The sequence below is a fragment of the Cetorhinus maximus genome, chromosome 23 (assembly GCF_964194155.1).
Source record: "Cetorhinus maximus chromosome 23, sCetMax3.hap1.1, whole genome shotgun sequence".
In the NCBI taxonomy this organism is placed as follows: Eukaryota; Metazoa; Chordata; class Chondrichthyes; order Lamniformes; family Cetorhinidae; genus Cetorhinus; species Cetorhinus maximus.
The window spans coordinates 45450221-45471116 of NC_135901.1; the positions used below are offsets into that span (position 1 = coordinate 45450221).

The following is a 20896-nucleotide window of genomic DNA, read 5'->3' on the forward strand; positions in this document are numbered from 1 at the left end:
TGGCAGTGGTGGGATTCGAACCCACGCCTCCGAAGAGACTGCAGCCTTAATCCATCGCCTTAGACCGCTGGGCCACACTACCATGTTACGTATCGATGCTCCTAATTCCCTTCACTGGGATTATCATCGAAATAGAACAGAAGCAAAGGAGCAGAAATAGGTCATTGGGAAACTCGAACCAAGTCCGCCAGTTAATCAGTTCAACCTGCACTTTGTAACATACAGAAATCATCTCCAATATTAACTTCATTATTTCAGTTTTTCACTATTTCAATGTTTCAAATGATGTGTTTTTTTTCCTGTGGTGACTGTGCGTGTTTGCTCAATGAAATGTTGGTAAAAGGTATCGACTGAGGAAAATGAGGAGATGATTGGTCAGAATAGACATTTGTTTTCAGAAAATTCGATCCGAAGTCAACTATTTTTAAAATTTGAATAATTGTAAAAGAATTCAGAGTCCAACCCTTCATCTCAATGAGTCAGGGAATCTTTGTTAATTTTCACACACTGAGCAAGGACACGGCAGCAGCTCCTGCGCCTCTTTCAATATTGTTTCTCTTAACTCAGAGTTTTCAAAAGGGAATTGGACAATGACTTGAAAGGGAAAAAAATTCAGGGTTATGGAAAGAGACAAATAAATTGAGATTAACTCGAAAGCTCTTTGTGGAAAACTGACATGGATACTATGGGCCTCTTGTACAGTTGTGCCTTTTGATGATGACATTATTGGATCAGTCTGCCTCCAGCATTCCCAAAGAGAGCAGCTGAATTCCATGTCTTCAAAATAAAGACTCAATGTGTTGCCGCATGATGACACCGCTTAACATTTTACTGAGACCCATTGAGCTTTTCTCCTGTCCCCTGTTTCTGCAGGGCAGTGGTTATCATGTTTATCTAATATGTGAAGAATTGCCTCGTTCGAAACTGGCCAGAACCATCATCAAAACTTGCAGATTGAAGTTTGTTAAAACAGCAGGATGTGGTCATGTGTCCTGGTCACTGTTTATCTTTCGATCAAGATTATAAAATCTGCGCATTGTCAAGTCCCTGGCTTTGGGTGTTTGTTGAGCAGCGATTGGCTGCCGTACTCCCTGCATGAAAACAATGACTCTCCTTCAGAAAGTACTTCAATAAAACCAAAATACTGGAAATCTGAAATAAAAACATAAAACGCAGGTAGAACTCAGCAGGTCTGAGAGTGTCTGTGGAAAGCAAAACCTGCTGAGTTTCTCCAGTATTTTCTGTTTTTATTTCAAAAAGTGCTTAATTGGCTTGAAAGTGGTTTCAGACATCCGTTGGTCAGGAAAAGCGCTGTATAAATGCAAGTCTGTCTTTCCTTAACTATCTTTAAATCCCAATCCTCTGGTTACTGACCCCCGTCAGTGGAAAGAGTATCTCCCTCTCTGCAACATCCAGCCGCCCGTCCCCACTGCCCCCACCCACATTATTTCGAACAGCTCCATGAAATCTCCACTTAAACTTCTTTGCTCTGAAGAGAACAATCCCGGTCTCTATAATCTCTCCACAAAACTGAATTTCCTCATTCCTGGACACGATGCAAGGCAATTGAGATGAGATTTTGGAAAATATTGTCAGTTGGCAGGTGGGAAAATGGAGAAGGAACCAAAACAGAAAACCCAGTCTCCAGCTTTGTGAATCTTTAGAAACTCTTTGGGAACCGGAATTAGAGGAGAATGAAGGGTGAACTGTCTGACTGACCAGAGACAGTCAAGGCACCTTTCCCTTCTTTAAGACGCTGGAATATTGACTCTGATGTTATCAGTGAAATGAACTGATCTGAGACATTGACAGCGTTCTCGTTAATGCACATCAGGAATTCAAACTTAATTTCGGCTTCGGGACAATGAGAATATTTGGTAACAGTTAAGACATGCAAAGGATCGAAGGGAGACGGCACCAGTTGTAGGGGAGCTGGTTCCCGGTGACATGGATGTATCTGCAGTGGGTTGGATCAGACTGTTTCCATGTATCCACAATGAATGCCCCACTCTTTATTTTGGAAGAGTAAAAATGATAGAGACAATTGTCATTCCAGTAGCAGCAATCTGAAGATTTAACTCACTGATACCCTGGGTAAAGTCTTCATCAGTCTCGGTGGCGCAATTGGTCAGCGCGTTCGGATGTTAACCGAAAGGTTGGTGGTTCGAGACCACTCAGAGGCGAAGCTTTTACTGTTTTCTCACCATCGGCATTATCACACAGTTCCGGGCTGTCATTGGCTACTTGCGCTGAAACGAAAGACCCCCAAAATGTTGCCAGTTCCACTGTTATTAAGTGAGCTCCCAGGTAAGTGCCTTTTTTCGAATATTAATTTCAAATATAATGAGAAAACAATTAGACATACCATGTACCGATATCTAGCACATTGGAATTTTATGAAATTTATTACATTGGATTGAAACAAACCCATCAATGATTCTCTCTTCCTCAGCTCCACAATGAGTAAGACAGGGAAAAGCAGAAAAGCAGCAATATTCCGGCCCTGCACTCTCCAATCACCCGCTGCCAGCAGAAAGCGGCGACTGCAGCTTCCATCAGCGGGTTACTGCCCATCCCTGGAACGCAAGATACTCCAACCCGGGCCAAACTTCCCAAAACGCCGAGCACAGGCTCAGGAAAACAGAGGTAGATTATATCCCGGTCACTAAACCTCCGAGCAGCATTTACAGAATACCCGAGTTAGTGAGTCACAAATAAAAGTCACACAAACTTTCTAAATGTTTTCATTGTAAAATTCCTTCATTTTATTGATAAGTTAACTGTTGTGAATCTGAAAATGTGCACCATGGGATTTGTGTTACTGAGTGACGTTTTTCCATTGTTTGTCCGTCAGGTTTGTAATCCAAATTGTGTTGGATATTGAAGCGATCCTGATTTCAAAATGAGGTCACAAAGCAGCTAAACATTAAATCCAGAAACAAATCCTGAGGAAAATGGATCACAATGTTTGGAAGGAGGTGCAGCTGAGAAGCGGAAACTGTGAATGATGTAATTGATGAATGAATGAAAAGCATTGGCTTCTTGGTCAATCACCATAGCCGAGTGGTTAAATGGATGGTTCTAATTTCCTTTGGAGTCTCCGCAGGTAAATTCAAACCTTACCGAATGTTCTTCTTATTATTGCTGATTTCAACCAGGTGTCCACAGAACTCCCGGATCAATGGAAGAAAAAATATCTAAAAATTCTCCTGATTTTTGGACTCTAAGGGAATGAAGGGCGATCGGGATTGGGTGAGAAATTGGTGTTGAGGTTGGGGATCCGCCATGATCTTGTTAAGTGACGGAGGAGGCTTATGGGGCCTTATGAAGTATTCCTGATTCTTTGCTCCTGTTCTATTTGAGTAGCAATACCAGCCAAGGTGATGGGCACTAATAGCTTGAGTTCGGTAGATTCGCTCTAGGTGGTTGAAGATGTCACTCTTCATTGAGTGGTGAAAACGATGCTTTTAAAATCCACTGGGGTTTCCAGAGGAAAGTTCAAATCTTACCGACTGTGCTTCTTATTATTGTTGATTTCAACCAGGTGTCCACAGAACTCTCGGATCAATGGAAGAAAAAGCATCCAAAAATTCTCCTGATTTTTGGGCTCTAAGGGAATGAAGGGCGATCGGGATCGGGTGAGAAATTGGTGTTGAGGTTGGGGATCCGCCATGATCTTATTAAGTGACGGAGGAGGCTTATGGGGCCTTATGACGTATTGTTACTGCTTTGATTCTGTTCTGTTTCAGTAACAATGGGCAATAGCATCCTGAGCTCGGTAATTCAGCTGAGATGTTGTAGGTGCTGGTTTAAGGTTTCACTCTTTATTGAGGCGTGGTTTCTGGTCCCACTTCTGCTAAAATTGTGCTGTTGGTCGAAAAGGTGCCAGCTCGCAGTTAGAGCAGTTGTGTGCGGTGTTTCACTTTAACAGGAAGAACGAGGAGACACAATAAAAATATAAATGGCTGTGGGGAAAATGTGGGGTTGTCGAATTAGCTAAATTCCTCTTCCATACGCTGGCATGGACAGACTGGGCCGAATTTCCTCCTCCCTTGTTGTAACCATCTATAATTTTATACCAGCAACACTAAACCCTCCATAGGACCAGTCATCGTGGCCGAGTGGTTCAGGTGATGGAGTCCAGACCCAGTCAAGGCGATGTGGAATAGCATCGTGAGCTTGGTAGCGTAGCTGTCGTGGTTGTTAATGGTTTAAGGTCTCATTTTTATTGAGGCGTGGTTTCAAATCGCAGTGCTGTTAAAATTGCCCTATTGGTCGAAAAGGTGCCAGCTCACAGTTAAAGCAGGTGTGTGCCGTGTTTCACTTTAACAGTAACACTGAGGAGAGACAATAAAAATATAAATGGCTGCGGAGAAAAGGCGGGATTGCTGAATTCCTCTTCCGTGAGATTGCACGGACACGATGGGCCGAATGTCCTCCTTCTCTGCTATGGCCGCCTAAACTTTATACCAACAAAATTACCCTCTGCAGAGGGGCAGTCAATGTAGCCGGGTGGTTAGGCGATGGAGTCCAAATCCATTGGCGTTTCCTGCTTCTCATTATTCCTGGTTTTATTCTGTGACTACAAAGTTAATTATCGGTTATATTGAATAAAATCCATCAAAACAAGTGGACGTTTTCCTACTTCTGTTCATTCACGAAACCTGCAGTGGAAATGGAGCAAAACTTGGTGTCATGCTTGCTTTCTGGCAGTTTGTCTCTCCTTAGAGACAAACCCTTGCCCTCTGTCAGTCTCGGTATTTATCCCTGTGCGTGTTCCTCTGTGTGTGTCAATGTGGTTCAGTTCCCGAGGAGGTGAACACATTTTTACCATCACAAACTGTATTCACATTAGTTGTGCAGCTTCAGATGAAAATGTTACAGAGAAAAATATCAGGATGAAAGATGCAAGAGGAGTTTGCAATGTTTGGAAGGAGGTGCAGCTAAGAAGTGGAAGATATGAATGATGTTATTGATGATTGAGAGGAATGTATTGCAACCTTGGGGCTTGTGTAGTTCGATTACATTCTACACTTTGAAATTCAGAACAAGCTGAGGCTCCAGGTGGAAAGCAACAGTTGTCTCCATGTATGTTGGGATATGAGATACACATGTTATGTGTGTCCGGCTAGTTCAACTGGTAGATCAAAGGCTCTAAATCTCAGGGTCGTGGGCTCGCCGCACGTTGAGTGCAGCTTCTTTCAAACAAATAACCACCAACCTCTGTTCCTTTGAAACTGGCACAAGACGGATTTTCACCACTCATTCAAAGCACTTCCATGTCACATCTCTTTCTCTCTCACCTCCAGCTCTCTCCGCCCTTCCAGGAGCTGTTTGACCACACACAGTCAGTTAGTGCAAACGTAATACACAACTTGATCGGTTTACAGATAACAGGCTAAAGAGAGACCAGGATCTTCCTGATTCTCCCAGGCACTGATTACAGGAATGTGCACAGTGCCGATTATCCACAGTCACACCCTCCTTCCAGTCTTGTCTACGTTGTTCAGCTTTGAAATTTCTCGTATTTTCGCACTGGATTTCATTGTGAAGAAAGCAGAGCTGTGATAAGCTTATATTGTTCAGCAGATATACTGCAAGAAGTTACATAACAGGCTGATGGTAACAGTGCTCTTTGGTCGCGGTGAGCTCCACTGAAGGATTGGCACCAATAATGTGTCGTTCAATTAGTCTTGTGATTGGTTGATCCATCAGGAGTGATATTTTTGTCAATGCAAACAGTAGGCACCAGAATGTTCCCTTCTCCCACCCATATTTTGCCTGGCACCACCATCCCTATGGCCAGTGCTTTGCAAACAGCCCTTCTCTTGTCCTTCTTTCACTCCGCTTCTATCTTTGTTCCCGGCCTGTTCTAAGTGTGATATTTCCAGCTCTGAGGCTAAACTTAAATTGATTCTGGTGGAGCTGCTAAATGTTTTCAATCAATAAGTAATTAATACTCATTTTGACAATTCCACAAGATCAATAAAACTGCATTCCCTGACCGGGAATCGAACCCGGGCCGCGGCGGTGAAAGCGCCGAATCCTGTCCACTAGACCACCAGGGAAACTGGCAAATTTTCGTTTCCGTTTCATTTATTGACGCTGCTTTTATCCATGTTTCCATTTTAAATGCAATGAATTCTTCAGTCAATTACAACAACGGTTTCTGTGAGCTGGGACATGAAATTGACAGTGAGGTGAAATATCCCCACAAGCTGCTCATGTGTAACTGTCAATTCCCTAAACCCACCAACCTGATCACTGCGGCTGTTGTGAAACTGACAAGGGAACACACGGCAGACATTCATCACTGAAAGTAACTGACACACTTCTAAACACTTTCATGTCGCATCTGTTTCTGCTTCTGCCCCTGCCTCGCCTCCAGCTCCCTCTGCCCTTCCAGCTACCAGGTCAATTAGCTGTTTGATGCAGACACAGTCAGTTCATGAACCCAAGCTTTCCTTGGAAAGCAGGGACAGAGATTGTGGGACCCAAGGATTTTAGAAAGAAGGGGTTTGCAGATGACATGGTAAAGATAATCTGGGATCTCATCTTCCTGATTCTCCCAGACACTGATGACAGGAATGTGCAGAGTGCCGATTATCCAGAGTCGCAGGCTCCTTCCAGTCTTGTGCACGTAGTTGAGCTTTGAACCCACTCGCAAAAGTGGATTATAAAATGGCAGAATGAGTGTGAAAGAAGTGGTGTTGGGAAATATCAAATTATAGAAAGTTACAGCAAAGGAAGAGGCCATTCGGCCCTGTGTGCTGCTTTCAAAGAACTCCAAAGAAGAGTCACACGGAATTGAAACATTAATTCTTTTTCTCTCTCCAGAAATATTGCCAGACATGCTGAATTTTTCAAGAATTTTCTTTTTTAACTCAGATTTCCCGCATCCACAGTATTTTGCTTTTATCTCTGGGTTTCTAGCCCAGTGACAATGCCAATACGCCATCTCCTGAATGCTCTGATATGATATGGACATGTTTTCCCGAAGGAAGTGCTGTTAGTAGCGGACGAGTGTTGAGGGCGATGGTTCTGACATCCATCGGGGTTTCCCCAATGTTGTTTTGCTGACTGCGGTTCTTATTATTCCCGATGTTGACCAACAGAATTAGTTATCGGATAAATAGAATCAAACAAAAACTTCCGCGCTTTCTTATTTCCATTCATCTGCAAGGATTTGCGAAATCTGCAGACGGAAATGGAGTAAAACTGAGCGAGTTTGGTGACATCCTATCTTTCTGGATGTTTGTCTCTCCTTAGCCCTCTGTCACTGTCGATGTATTTGTCTGTGAGTGTCCCGCTGTGTGTGTCAATGTGGTTCAGTTCCTCGTTTTTAGCAATCCCCACTTTATTCACCTTACTTGTGTGGCTTCATATTAAAATCGTACAGAGAAAATAAAAACCGGTTTAAAAGGTTCAGGAGGAATTTTCTTTCTGTATTTCTGAGTGGAGACTGTTCAGTTACTAAGTGTCCGTATGTTACAAAGCGGAGGGCGATTGAAATTTTCACTGAGCAACATTTAAACAGACACCGAGTCCGTGTGGTCGAGTGGTTAAGGCAATGGACACATCGAGAGAATGAATTTGTAAATACAAACAGTCCAAACTGATACCCCTCGGACATTAGGAACTGTATTTCTTCTCGAAGCTGTTCCACGTGTGACATCTGCAGCTCTGATGTAAAACTTCAACTCTCACTCCACTGATTCGGGCGGAGCTCTTGTGCGTTTCCGTTTTCAATCAATAAGTAAATCAGTCCTGTTTTAACAGTTTGTACCAGATCAATAAACCTTCATTGCCTGGCCGGGAATCGAGTCCGGGCCACGGCGGTGAAAGGGCCGAATCCTTACCTCTAAATCACGAGGAAAGCTGTCTAGAACTCTTGCAACATGCTTTATCTGGGCCACATTTGCCATTGTTCAGACACTTTCACCAGAGGTGTTTTTAAGGGGTAGCTGCAGTGAAGGATTGGCACCAATATCGTGTCGTTCAACTGGTCTGGTTCCAAATCCTGCTCAGGAATTTAAGAAAAGCTTTGAGTTTGCTCAGTGTCTTGACTTCAAAAGCGAGGATGTAAGAAAGTACATTCCCCCAAGCGTGTAATAAAATGTCGGAATGACTGGGAAATTATGCTGGGAAACGTAAAATTATAGACAGTTACAGCAAAGAAAGAGGCCATTCGGCCTGGCGCGCTGCTTTCAAAGAGCAGTTGTGATTGGTTGGTCAGGAGTGATATTTGTGTCAGTGTAAACAGTCGGCAGTAAAATCTCTCACATCACCGTGGCAGACAGTCATCACTGAAAGCAACTGAACACTTCAAATTCTGCCGCTTTCATGTCGCATCTTTAACTTCCTGTTCTCCCTTTCAGGCATTTCCAGGTCTATCAAATATCATTCATGCAGAATGTTGTCCTGTTCCTCGTTCAACTAGGAGACTTACTGTGAGTGGTATAGTATAGTTGGCTCCATAGCTCAGTGGTTTAGAGCACTGGTCTTGTAAACCAGGGGTCGTGAGTTCAATTCTCACTGGGGCCTGCGATTAACTTTTAGGAAATTTGGTAACAAGGTAACTTTTGAGCAGAGCACTGTAAATCCAAAATCAAAAAATACCTGGAAAAACTCAGCAGGTCCGACAGCATCTGCGGAGAGGAATATAGTTAATGTTTCGAGTCTGTATGGCTCTTCAACAAAACCTGTATCGGAAGGTCATGTCAGTGGGCAACAAGATGGCAGATGCAATATAAAGTAGGCAGGTGCGATTATGTTCACTTGGTTATAAAAATGAGAACAACAGAATGCTTTTAAAATGTGAGAAATCTGTAAGTGCTGATGTTCAAAGAAACTTGGCTGTGCTTGTACAAGCAAAGTAGAAAGTTAGCATGCAGGATCAGCATGTTGGCCTTTATTGCAAGGGGATTGGAGAGCAAGAATAAAGAAGTCTTGCTACAGGGTTTCGGTGAGACGGCATCTGGAATCCCGTGTGCTGTTTTCATCTCCACATTTATAAAAAAATAGACTTGCATTGGGGACGGTGCAGGGAAGGTTCACTAAATTGATCTCTGGAATGTGCTGGTTGTCCTAAAATGAAAGGATTTTATTCTCTGGAGTTTAGAAGAATGAAAACTAATCTGATTGAAACCTGTAAAATTCTGAGAGGGCTTGACAGGGTAGACACAGGGATTGTTTCCGCTGGTCAGGGAGTCTAAAACACTGGGGCACAGTCTCAGGGTAAAGGGTCGATAATTTCGGGCTGAGATGAGGAGAAATTACTTCATCCAAAGGGTTGTGAATCTTTGAATTCTCTACCCAGAGGGTTGTGGATGTTCCATCATTGAATACATTTAAGGCCGGGATGGATAGATGTTTGGTCTCTCGGGGGACTAAGGGATATGGGGAACGGGCAGGATAATGGAGTTGAAGCCCAAGATCAGCCATGATCGAATTGAATGATGGGACGAGCTCGATGGGCCGTGTGATCTACTCCTGCTCCTATTTCTTGTGATCATATCTATAATAAAGACAGTAATTCATGCTATAATAAAAACAGAATGTAATATTGGAAGTTCTCAGCGGGTCTGACAACAAATATGAAGGGAGAAACAGAGTGAAGGTTTCGAGTCTAATTTGACACTTTTTCAAACCATAAATTGGCTGCTAGTTATGACATTTTGCACAACATCAAGACAGAATTGAACCCAGGCGGTGAAAGCACCGAGGCTGAACCACTAGAGAGTTAGTTTCCAACTGAAGGTTTAATGGTTTAAGAAATCCTAGGGTCAAGTAGACTCCCTCTCTTCCTGCTTCTACTCATATTACCGACATAATTCTGCTTTGTGTCCTTTGGCTACAAGGAAATGTTGTCCAAACTTTGCCAGCGCTGCTGTTATTCGGTAAATTCTCACACAACTATTGTGTGTCTCCAAATATTGCGTGCAGTTCTGGAATCCGCATCATAGGAAGGGTGTGATTGCACTGGAGAGAGTGCAGAGGAGATTTACCAAGATGTCGCCTGGGCTGGAGAGTTTTAATTATGAGGAGAGATTAGATAGGCAGGGGTTATTTTCCTTGGAGCAGAGGAGATTGAGCGGGGACATGATTGAGGTGTATAAAATTATGAGGGGCATAGATAGAGTAGACAGGAAGGAACATTTCCCCTAGGTGGAGGGATCAATAACAAGGGGGCCTAGATTTAAGAAAAGGGGAAGGAGGTTTAGAGGGGATGTAAGTAAGAATTATTTCACCCAGAGGTTAGTGGAAATCTGGAACTCACTGCCTGAAAGGGTGGTAGAGGCAGAAACCCTCATAACATTCAAAAAGTATTTGAATGTGCACTTGCAATGCCATGGCATAGAAGGCTATGGGCCTAGTGCTGGAAAATGGGATTAGAACAGTTAGGTACTTGTTTGACGGTGCAGATTCGATGGGCTGAAGGTCCTCTTTCTGTGCTGTAGACCTTTATGACTCTATGACTAAATAGATTTATGAATATTCATTTCAAATAACGCGAGAAACTGAAAGAAACATGTGCATAACATCCAACCTATTACAAAGATTGGGTTCAAAGCAACGAATAGAAATTGACTGTCAAATTGCATATATAGAACTGGAACACACCATCACAACGAATGAATCCATTGTCTATTAAAATGTTGCTCAGTGAAAATTTCAATCATCCTCCGCTGTGTAACATACAGGCACTGAGTCAGTAAGCAGTCTCCACTCAAATAAACACAAAGGGTCAATCTGCTCTTACAACTTTTCAACCTGTTGTTATTCTCTGTACCATTTACCATGAAGATATAATACGAAAGTGAATAAGGTTTGCGATGGTAAAAAATGTGTTCACTCCTCGGTGAACTGAACCACATTGAGACACACAGACACATGCAGCGTGAGTAATAGTGGGCAAGGTTTTATCTCTAAGGAGAGAAAAAAACTCTCAGAACGCAAGTATGGCACAAATTAGTTCAGTTTTGTATCATTTCTGACTGCAAATTCCGTGAATGCTTCTGGGTCAACAGAAATGAAGCAACATGGAAGTGAAGCAGGAAAACCATACGGGAGCGTTTGGAAGGTGCTGATTCCATTTAACCAATAGGTCATTCTGGAGGCAGCAAAACGAAGGAACAGCGAGAAGTCCAGTCAGCAGGACTCTAACCCACGTGGGGAGGCCCCAATGGATTTCAAATCCATCCCTTTAACCACTCAGACACGGCTGCAGGCCTTATACCAGCGTCATTGTTGTTCATGTAAAATCCTGGAATGGTTACAGCAGAGAATGAGAACATTCAGCCCCACCTATTCCCAGTCACCCTGAAATTCCTACAGCCTCCCTTGTTCTACCTACCAAGACGAACCACGTCATATGTCAAATACCCCGAGCCTATTCTAAGGGATTTGATGAAAGGTCTGAAAGACAAACCAACTGAAACTTTGGCAATGGTGGGATTAAAATCCATGACTTAATGGGAACTGGTGCTTAAATCCAATGCCTGAGACCACTCGCATACGCTACTGCTGGCAATATGATAGTAACCATCGCCTTGATTGGTAACGGTACTGAATTAGAATGTAACAAATAGCAACAGGAATACACCATTTTGTCTTTCGAGCCCCTCACTGTACCATAAAATCAGAGCCAAAAACAACATATAGAGACCATTCAGCCGGGTCAGAGGAACAGAGGCCATTCAGCCCTTTGACCCTGCTCAACCATTCAATAAGATCAAGGCTGATCTGGTTGTGGTCTCAACTCCACTTTTCTGTCTGTCTGTCCGTCCCCACCCCCACCCTCACCGCCCCCCATAACCCTTGACTCCCTTCTCTACCAGAAATCTGTCTAAATCAGCCTTGAATAAATTCAATGACCCAGCCTCCACTGCTTTCTGGAGGAAATTCCTCAGACTAACGACCCTCTGAAAAACAAAAAAAAAAAACTTCATCTGCGTCTGAAAAGGGAGACCTCTTACTCTTCTGGAATTAACTCACCTGGCCCCTCTCCCCTACCTTTTCCCTGGACATGTTGCAGTATTTGGTCCAATTCCCTTTTGAATTCCGCTGCTGAATCTGCCATCCCCACATTCTCTGTCTAACCCAGCCGCCGGATCCATCCCTCCCAGGTCGCCATGTGGAAATGCATGGTGACCCTGCAGTGAAGAACAGGTCCCAGACATACTCATCTACTTGACAACAGAACAACATGAAGTGACTATTGTGGAAAATTGAATGAGACAACATTTTAAATCATCAAGATATTGACACACACACCTTAGCGAAACTGGCTTTCAAACAATCAGGATAGAATTAAACACACAAGTACCTATCAGAGGGAGTAAAATTAAAGTGAAGAGGGAAACAGAATCTAGATTTAGAAAATATCCACAAGGTGGATGAAGGTGAATAGTGAGCTAGAGAATGTTTAAAGTCCGTGCATGAACTTCTGTTTGAACCAGATGTATTTACCACATGTCAATAATTTAAAATTGTGTGAGATGACCTGCAGGTGCGGAGGATGAATCTCAGTCGATAGTTATCACATTTAGTGCATAAAGTTTTCACATTTACTCTTGGTGGCAGCTCATGGGTTTGTGTTGCTGATTCCGATCATTCTAGTAGCTTTAGTATGTTATCCACGGTTTGTCAGAAAGAAATTAGGAAAACAAGCTCGTAGCTTAGGAATAGTGAGGTTAGTCAGAAATCAGTTGTGAGAATTCAATAAGGATATTCCCTTCTCAAGGTGGGGAGATCTGTAAGAAATCACTGTCTAATAACCTTATAAAATCTTCAGAAGTGTATTGAATATTGTAGAAATGGCTCTCCCTCCCCCTCTCTCTCGCTTAGGAACAAAGATTCCTGGCTTGACGAACAAAGGACAACAGGCCCCAATGTTACCTCATAGGGATGGACTGGGTAGTTAGGGAACGGAATTTGTAGTGGTGACTGAAGACAATGGCTTTGGTCTTCCCAATTCTTAAAAGGAGCAAATTTCTGCTCATCCTGTGCGGAATGTTGGATAAGCAGTTTGATAATTTAGTAACAGTGGAGGAATGGAGAGGGATGGTGGTGAGGTAGAGCTGGGTGTTGTCAGTGTACATGTGAAAACTAAAATGGTGCTTTTGGATGATATCACCTAGTGGTAGCATGTAGATGAGAAATAGGAGGGGCCAAGGATAGATTCTTTTTTTAGGATGGATGATGACGGTGGATTTAAAGGTGAGAGGGACAGTACCAGAAGAGAGGGAAAAAATCATGAACAATATCAGCCAACATGGAGAAGTTGAATGGTCAACAGTTCAGTGAGAATAGGGTCACTGGAACAGAAGGCGAGTCTCATGGTCAAGATGAACACTGAAAGGCTATGAAGGGAAATAGGAAACTGGAGAAAGATCTGAGTTCAGAGCTCGGACATGGGGGATCTTTAGAGACAGTTGACCCGGTGAACTAATGGGAGGGAGGGAAGCAGCAGAGGCAACTGATCGGATTGACTCAATCTTAGTGACAAAGAAGCTCCATGAGCTCCTCACATTTGCTGTTGGAGGTGAGAACAGAACAGGCAGGGGAGAGAGAGAGAGCACTTCAAAAGGAACTAACTTCTGTAGAGAAATGAAAAAGACTCGACACACTGTGTGTTTGACACAAAGCTAGTTTATTTGACATTTATCCAGAATTTTAACCCCTATAACTGGGTTGGAGTTTATTAACATCAGCAGAAACAGACTCCATAGAACATGGTTCAGTCCCAAATGTGATTAACAGCAAAATCCAATCACTGTAGTTACTTGTCAACTTGAGTTAATGTTTCGAGTCCATCTGACTCTTCTGAAGAAGAGTCTATGTGGACTCAAAACGTAAACTTTGTTTTTCTGTTCACAGATGCTGCCAGACCTGCTGAGTCTTTCTACATTTTGTTTTATTTCAGATTTCCAGCATCTGCAATATTTTGTCTTTATACTTGTCAACTGGTTGTTATCTCTGCAATGTGGATGAACAACCAAATGACTTGCCACACTCGGAGCGTGAGAACAGCCTCTCCCCAGTGTAAATCCACTGGTGTACAGTGAGGTCAGAGGATTGCAGGAACCCAGGCCCATTATGAGAGCACGTCAAAGGCCTTTCGTCAGTCTGAACATGTTAATAAGGCATCAGTTGCCTGGAACATTTCTAGCACTTCCCTCAGTCCGGGCATTTAAAAGGCCTCATCAGTGTGAACTCACTAGTATGTCTGCAGATGGGATAACTGATTGAATCCCTTTCCACAGTTGGAGCAGTTGAATGGTCTCTCGTCAGTGTGAACATGTTGATGGGAACCAATGAACATTCTCCACTCTCACAATCCGCCGCTTCCGGCTTCTCTCCGGCACCAACCTCAAGCAAAGAGAGCAGGAGACTCCGAGCATGCGCCATCCACCCGGACAACCCGCGGCAGACAGAGCGGTTTCTGAGGCGCACGAGATTGTGGGTAATCAGGCTGCCATTAGATACCGCTTTTCAGTTAATCTTTGCCTGAAACTGGGAAAGCAAGGGGAAGGTTCAATTCGCATAGGGATAGAAAATAAGAAAGATCAAGTTCCAACTGCTGCCATTCAGACTAGAGATGATAAGGGACGAAAAGGAGGATTTACACATGGGGGCAAATGGCATAGCCGAAAGTCTAAATGAATACTTTGCAACTGCCTTTACAAAGGAAGAAAATGCTACCCAGACCATGGTGAAAGAGGAGGTGATTCAGATTCAGAAAGGTTTAAAATTGAATTCGAGGAGATATTAGATAGGTTATCAATACTTAAAGTTGTGAAACAAAAACAGAACATTCTGGAAAAACTCAGCCGATCTTACAGCATCTGTGGAATGAAAAAATAAACAATTAATGTTTCGAGTCCGTATGACTCACTGGTTTGTTCTCCCTCCACAGATGCTGTTAGACCTACTGAGTTTTTCCAGCATTTTCTGCTTTTGTTTCAGAATTCCAGCATCCACAGTATTTTGCTTTTGTTTTAAAGTTGTGAAATCTCCTGAGTCAAATGAGATGCACCCAAGGATCCTGGGAGAAATAAGAGTGAAATTTACAGAGGCCCTGGCTATAATATTCAATTGTACCTTAGACTCAGATGCCAAAGAGCTCGAAAATTGCAAAGGTTACACCCTTCTTCCAGAATCGTTGTAAGGATAAGCCCAGCAACTGCCGGCCAATTACTATAACTTCAGTGGTGAGAAACTTCTAGAAACTATAATTTGGAAGAAGTTAACAGTCACATGGACAAATGCACGTTAATAAAGGAAAAACAACATGGACTTCTTAAGAGAAAATCATGTTTAACTTCCTGGAGTTTTTTGAAGAGGCGACAGAGAGGGTTGATGAGGGCAATGCTCTTGATGTGGTGTACATGGACTTTCAAAATGCATTTGGTACAGGGCTGCACAACAGACTTTTAAGCAAAGTCATAGTTCATGGAATAAATGGGACAGAAGCCACATGGATACGGAATTGGCTCAGTGGAAGGAAACAGAAAGTAGTTAATACATGTTTTTCAGGCTGGTGGAAGGTTTGTAATGGTGTTCGCCAGGGGTCAGTGTTGGGACTTGGGCTTTTCCTGATATATATTAATGACCTAAATCTTGATGTAAAGGGAAAAATTTCAAAGTTTGCAGAAGATACAAAAGGGGTTGAAGGAGAAAGGGACCTGTGTGTATCTGTCCATAAGTCATTGAATGTGGCAGGATAGTGATTGAGAGAGTGCTTAATAAAATATGCAGTATCCTGGGTTTTATTAATAGGGGCATAGAGTAGAAGAGCAAGGAGGTCATGTATAAGTCATTAGCTTGGCCTCAGGTGGTTTATTGCACCCATTTCTGGGCACCACACTTCAGGAAGGATGTAACGGCATTGGAGAGGGTGCAGAAAAGATTCACAAGCTTGGTTCCAGGGAGGAAGGACAGCTCATAAGAAGATAAATTGGAGAAATTAGGACTGTTTTCATTAGAGAAAAGAAGGCTGAGAGGATATTTGGCAGAGTTATTCCAAATCAAGTGGGGGCTGCACAGAGTAGATAAGGAAAAACTGTTCCCACTCATCAAAGGATTGAGAACAGGAGGGCATAGTTTTAAAGTGATCAGTAAAAGAATCAACAATGATATGAGGAAAATCCTTTCACGCAGTATCTGGGTAGGGTCTGGAATGCTTTGTGTGGGAGTGTGGCGGAGGCAGGTCCAATTGAAGCATTCAGGCAGGAATTAGGCTGTTATCTGAAAAGGAAGAATGTACAGGTTTATGGGGAAAAGGTAGAAGAATAGCACTGGTTGAGTGGCTCATCCAGAGAGCCAGTGCAGACACGATGGGCCAAATGGCCTCCTTCAGCGCCAAACCAAATCTATAATGTGGTAGAAATTATTGGTTCATTCTGACAGTCAATCTCTATCAATATGTTTGTAACAGAGCAACATCCCATTGTTCTCCCAGCTTTACATTCTAACAGGAAGTTCCAGGTGTTTGTAGCGCTGTGATCTTGTGGTGTGGACAATAACATAGTCAATCTTGTGGAAAGGGTCTGATACATCGAGAGTGATATGGTCTGCAAGATACAATCTGTGTGAGTCATTGAAATATGATTGTGTCATAGTTCAATGAGGTCTGACCACTTACTGAGTGAGTCTGTACAAGTGTGACTGAGATACACACAGCTTGTGTCATTCTCTCAGTTCCTTCGCCTCCGTTGCATCTGTTCTGATGATGCTACCTTCAAAAACAGTTCCTCTGACATGTCCTCCTTCTTCCTTAACCGAGGTTTTCCACCCACGGTCCTTGACAGGGCCCTGAACAATGTCCGGCCCATCTCCCGTGCATCCACCCTCACACCTTCTCCTCCCTCCCAGAAACATGATAGGGTCCCCCTTGTCCTCTCTTATCACCCCACCAGCGTCCGCATTCAAAGGATCATCCTCCGCCATTTCTGCCAACTCCAGCATGATGCCACCACCAAACACATCTTCCCTTCACCCGCCCTGGCAGCATTCCATAGGGATCGTTCCCTCCGGGATACCCTGGTCCACTCCTCCATCACCCCCTACTCCTCAACCCCTACCTATGGCACCTCCACATGCCCACGCAGAAGATGCAACACCTGCCCCTTCACTTCCTGTCTCCTCACTGTCCAAGGGCCCAAACACTCCTTTCAAGTGAAGCAGCATTTCACTTGCATTTCCCTTAACTTAGTCTACTGCATTCGTTGCTCCCAATGCGGTCTCCTCTACATTGGAGAGACCAAACGCAAACTGGGCGACCGCTTTGCAGAACACCTGTGGTCTGTCCGCATGAATGACCCAAACCTCCCTGTCGCTTGCCATTTTAACACTCCACCCTGCTCTCTTGCCCACATGTCTGTCCTTGGCTTGCTGCATTGTTCCAGTGAAGCCCAACGCAAACTGGAGGAACAGCACCTCATCTTCCGACTAGGCACTTTACAGCCTTCCGGGCTGTATATTGAATTCAACAACTTTAGATCTTAAACTCCCCCTCCCCCCATCCCCACCCCGTTTCCTCCCCCTCCCTTTTTTTTCAACAATTTATATAGTTTTTTCTTTTCCCACCTATTTCCATTATTTTTAAATCTACAACTAATACCTTGTCAGTATTTCCACCCCATCCCCACTAGAGCTGTACCTTGAGTGTCCTGCCATCCATTCTTAATTAGCACTTTTCTTAGATAATATCACCACCTTCAACACCTCTTTGATCCTTTTGTCTGTGACATCTTTTGATTATCTGCTCCTATCACTGCTTGCTTGTCCCTACAACCACTCCACCCTCAACTCCTCTCCCCCCGCACCCCACCTTAAACCAGCTTATATTTCACCCCTCTTAAAACTATACTTCAGTTCTGTTGAAGGGTCATGTGGACCCGAAACGTCGACTCTTTTCTTCTCCACCGATGCTGCCAAACGTGCTGAGTTTTTCCAGGTAATTCTGTTTTTGTTTTGGATTTCCAGCATCCGCAGTAGTTTTTTGTTTTTATCAGCTTGTGTCATAGTTCAGTGAGATCTGATCACTTAATGAGTGAGTCTGAATAAGTGAGGGTGAGATTCTGCTAACATAGACATTGCAAATTAAGAATGACAAGGTCCATCTCCTACCATTTGCATCCTGCAATAATGGACCTGTTGGCAAATTCTTGGTAATGAATCTGTTTCAATAAGTCTGTCACAAACTAACACCCTGTTGTTCTGCTGTGCTTTATATTTTAATGGGCATTAGCAGACATTTTTATTGCTATGAGCTTGGGTAGTGGCTATGTCTTCACTCTTCTCTGTTGATCTGACCAAGAAGGGCTGCTGCAGAAAGAAGGACTTGGTCTGTCAGATGCGGTCACTGTGAAAGTGATAATGAAACATCTGTGTGTCAAAGTTCAGTGACACCTGATCACTTACCGAGTGTGAGTCAATGAAAATGTAACTCAAATAATCTCAGCTCCTGCAGGTGATTCTCTGACTACAATGACATAGATAAGAAAGGAATCAGGAGCATGTAGTCCCACCCAGCTGAACACCAGTGGAGAGGCATTGGAGGAGGATGGTTCAGTCAATGGTTTCAAAGACCACAGACAGGCCAACAAGGACAATGGGGGAGAATTTACCTTTGTCACATTCACAGAGGGTGTAATTTTTGACTTTGATGAGAGCTGTTTCAATATTGTGGCAGGGGCAATTTTCTTATCGGAGGGATTGAATCATGGAGTTTCATAAAAGATTGGCATGGATTTTGGAGGTGACCAGGACTTTGGAGAGAAAAGGGTGGAGAGAAATGGGGAGACGGTTTGCAAGGGCATTGGGGTCAAGGATTGGTTTTATTGAGGGAGTGATGATGGCAGATTTGAAGGAGAGGGTGAGCGCTTCAAAGGAACTAACTTGTGTTCGAGATATTAAAAAGACTCAACACACTGTGTTTAACACAAAACTGATTTATTTGATTTTTATACAGAATATTAACCAGAATGACAGGGCTGGGGTTTATTAACATCAGCAGAAACAGACCCCAATGAACACGTCCTGGATGTGATTAACAGCAAAATCCAATCACTGCAGTTACTTACGAAATCACTGGTGTTTCACCCGGTTAGCTGACCGAGTGTTGGAAGGGATTCACTCAGGGCAGGTGAACAGTCTCTCCCCAGTGTGAGCTCGCTGGTGCGTCAGCAGGTGGGATAACTCAGTGAGTCCTTTCCCACACTTGGAGCATCAGAATGGCCACTCCCTAGTGTGAACTCGCTGGTGTACAGCGAATTGAGAAGATCACCTAAACCCAGTCCCACAGTGAAAGAACCTAAGCGGTGTCTCATCAGTGTGAACCAGTTGATGGGACACCAGTTCCCCAGAACTTTTAAAGCACTTCTTGCAGTCTGGACATTTAAAAGGTCTCTCATCAGTGTGAATTGATTGATGTGTCTGTAGGTGGGATGATTGAGTAAATCACTTCCCACACTTGGAGCAGCTGAACAACTTCTCCCCAGTGTGAACCTGCTGGTGTCTCACAAGGTTGTTTGAATGGGAGAATCTTTTCCCACACTCGGAGCAGCTGAATGACCTCCCCACAGTGCGAGTTTGTTCATGTCTCAGCAGGGTGGATAACTGAGTGAATCCCTTCCCACACTCCGTACAGGTGAACGGTCTCTCCCCCATGTGAACTCTCTGGTGCCTCAGCAGGTTGGATGAATTAATGAATCCCTTCACAAACTCTGGGCAGGTGAACAGCCTCTCCCCAGTGTGACTGTCTCGATGAGTTTCCAGCTGAACTGCATAAGTGAATCCCTTCCTACAATCTGCACGTTTCCACAGCTTCTCCCCGTTGTGACAGTATTTATGTTCTGACAGGCCAGATGATCAGCGGAAGCCACGTCCACACACAGAACACGTGTACGGTTTCTCCCCATTGTGAGCGGTGCTTTTTCCTTCCATGTTCAAAATCCGATAATATTGAGGTTACCACAAATTTGGCAAGTCCATCAGACCCTGATGTGATGTTTTATTTCACTTCCCCAAATTAAAATCCTCCCCTTCAAATACTCTGTGAAAATGATATAAAACAGAAAAAAGGGAGTGAGAGAGAACCCACAAAAACACAAAGGCAGGTTGTGAAATTGAGCTGAATGAATCTGGGAATTTGTGGGGCCAGCACGAGGGAAAAGTGACCATGAAAACTGCTGCATTGTCATAAAAACCCAACTGGTTCACTAATGTCCTTCAGGGAAGGGAACCTGCCACCCAGTCTGGGCCTACACAAGACTCTGGACTACATCGGAGCAAATAGAGAGAGAGGTGAGAGAGGCACTGGATAAAACAGAGGGAAAAACTCTAAATCTCTATCCCTAGAAGGGCCAGGGTAACAGGTATATGTGAACACCATCACCTCCAAGTTCCCCTCCAAGTCACACACCCTCCTGACTTGTCTGACATCCAGTATTGGATTTACAGGAATTTCCTCCATTTAAATATTGAGAAGACTAAAGCCATTGTCTTCAGTCCTCGCTACAAACTCCACTCCATAGTCACTGGCTCCATCCCTCTACCTTGCTGAAAGTTGGAACGGAACGGATCTGTGGGAGATACTCGGGAGATGAGAAGCCCCTATAAATACAGGTCGGGGATTCGAATGATGCCTACCTTGCTGGGAGTCAGAGCGGAGCGGACCTGCAGGAGACAGTGGGGAGCTGAGGAGCCCCTATAAATACAGACCGGGGATTTGAGTGCGGAACGTCTATAAATACAGACCGGGGATTTGAGTGAGGAACGTCTATAAATACGGACTGGGAATTTGAGTGAGGAGTGTCTATAAATACAGACCGGGGATTTGAGTGAAGAGCGTCAATAAATAGACGGGGGATTTGAGTGAGGAACGTCT

The 20896-nt window shown here is 43.7% G+C and overlaps 3 non-coding genes across 3 annotated transcripts; 1 reads left to right on the forward strand and 2 right to left on the reverse strand.

Moving 5' to 3' along the window:
• trnal-aag (transfer RNA leucine (anticodon AAG)) lies at nucleotides 1–82 on the reverse strand. Its single transcript has one exon. It is a non-coding gene; the product is annotated as a tRNA-Leu (tRNA).
• Nucleotides 83–5996: 5914 nt separating this feature from the next.
• On the reverse strand, nucleotides 5997–6068 carry trnae-uuc (transfer RNA glutamic acid (anticodon UUC)). Its single transcript has one exon. It is a non-coding gene; the product is annotated as a tRNA-Glu (tRNA).
• A 2402-nt stretch (nucleotides 6069–8470) lies between these two features.
• trnat-ugu (transfer RNA threonine (anticodon UGU)) lies at nucleotides 8471–8544 on the forward strand. The gene has a single exon. It is a non-coding gene; the product is annotated as a tRNA-Thr (tRNA).
• Nucleotides 8545–20896: the final 12352 nt, after the last annotated feature.